The 1993-nt window shown below is 42.1% G+C and overlaps 1 long non-coding RNA gene across 1 annotated transcript in view; it reads left to right on the forward strand.

The window, feature by feature from the left end:
- Positions 1-1772, forward strand: part of LOC128250593 (uncharacterized) — a 2534-nt gene extending 762 nt beyond the window's left edge. Inside the window, exon 2 of the long non-coding RNA XR_008266621.1 lies at positions 1574-1772. This is a non-coding gene — a long non-coding RNA (uncharacterized LOC128250593). The remainder of the gene's footprint in view (positions 1-1573) is intronic.
- The last annotated feature ends 221 nt before the right edge of the window (positions 1773-1993 follow it).

The following is a 1993-nucleotide window of genomic DNA, read 5'->3' on the forward strand; positions in this document are numbered from 1 at the left end:
ATGTCCTGTACCCAGATATGCACCTATACATACAGGTGGATGTCGGTATGCACATACCTGTACGTATATATGCATATACTCATTTACTTTTGTTTTTATATATATATATATATATATATACACACACACACACGTATGTATATTTACACATGTGCGTGTCATTGTGTCTGTGTTTGTTCCCCCACCGCCGTTGCTGTGTTTACGTCCCCATAATGTAGCAGTTCACCAAAAAGAATGATAAAATAAAAGTCAAGCTTGAAAATAAATAAGTACTAGGATCGATTAAAAAAAATTCTTGGACGCGGTGCTCTACCATGGCCGCAGTCTAATAACTGAACCAAGTAAAAGAAAAGAAAAAAAATGAAAGCTTACACACATAGGTGCAGACGTGGTTGTGTGGTAAGAAAATTACTTCCCAATCACATGGTTCCGGGTTCAATCCCACTGCATAGCACTTTGGGCAAATGTCTTTTTGCTATAGCCTCAGACCGACCAATGTCCTGTGAGTGAATTTGGTAGACAGAAACTTAGAGGACCTTCTGCGATTCGTTCTGGTTCTCGTGAACGATGTTAAAACGGCGACCTTTGAGTTGCACTTTCATTTTGGAGATGAGATGGAAGTCTCCCGGTGCTAAATCTGGCGAATAGGGCAGGTGTGGAAGCAATACCATGTTGTTTGTAGCAAGAAACTCACGAATGAGGAGAGCTCGGTGACGGTACACTGTCGCCGTGAAGAATTCAATTCCTCACCGCGCTCCACAGATCCGGTCGCTTTCGCCGAATTTCTTCTTTCAAACGCTTCAAAGTGTTGCAGTAGAACTTTTGATTGACGATCTGGTCCTGGGGCACGAATTCTCGATGCATAATGCCTCGTGTTACAGGTCTTCCAGATCACTCATCATCTTCTAGGAACGTTCTTCCGCTTTTGAGCTGCCTGTGTCACTCGAACCTTTGCGTACGACCCATTGCCTCATCGCCGTAAGCTTGCTGAAGCATGCTCAATATCTCTGTAACAGACTTCCCAAGTTAAATCAAAATTCCATGTTGGCTCTTTGTTCCTGTCCATGACAAAATCGCAGACTACAGCATACACGTAATCATAAAAGCACAAATTTTACAACTTCCGAACTAAACGCAGCGATGTCAATCGGCACACTGTCTCATGAAGATCGCTGTTAGTTCACTGCGCAGAGAACTGTTTGCTACCATCTACTGGCGTGCTACAGAACTAGTTCGGGAACTTTTTGATACCAATTCGTTAAAACATTTTGCTATACGGCTTAAAATTTCGCAGAGCCCACAGAAGCCCGTCTCTTTCAGGCATTAACTTCTAGTAAGTGTTTTGAGAGCTCTTTTCTTTCATTTGTCCACTTACTTGTGTGTATGTGTATGTGCCTGCGTGGCGAGCATGTATGTATGTCTGTGTGTGTGTGTGTGTATGTGTTGGCCAGTAGTTCATATTAGGTTGTTTCACATGAAATGTCGCATTTTTAATTACCTGTTATTTCAGTCATTTAAAAACTCAATTATGTATACCTTGCATTTAATATTGACTCTTTTTCTTTCTCAACAGAATTGGTATACAAAATTCGTACCCACGGATCTTATGAAAATGATAACAATCAAACTATGTTGAGTGATTTTCTCGTAGGAGTACAAACTGGGTCATTCTGCTGCAGAAACTCTACGGAATATCAAGCGGACCTTTGGTAATGGTTTTGTTGACATCAGAACTGTTCAGAGATAGTTCTGTAGTAACGCCGTGCGCATGCGTAGTCTCACGCATGCGTAGAATTAAACAACCAAGCGTTCCCGCTCAATTCATTCTCTTTCTTGCTGGCCAGCATAGAGCAATGGACGTGTCAAGAGTGTCTCTAACATTCGAACTCTGGAGACAGCCTCTTTACGTGTTAAGCTGTCTCTCTACATCTTTCGGACTTACGCTCGACAGCTCGCTCACACCTACATAACAACGTCCCAACAACAGAAGCTG

This window comes from Octopus bimaculoides, chromosome 23 (genome assembly GCF_001194135.2).
Source record: "Octopus bimaculoides isolate UCB-OBI-ISO-001 chromosome 23, ASM119413v2, whole genome shotgun sequence".
Classification (NCBI taxonomy): domain Eukaryota; kingdom Metazoa; phylum Mollusca; class Cephalopoda; order Octopoda; family Octopodidae; genus Octopus; species Octopus bimaculoides.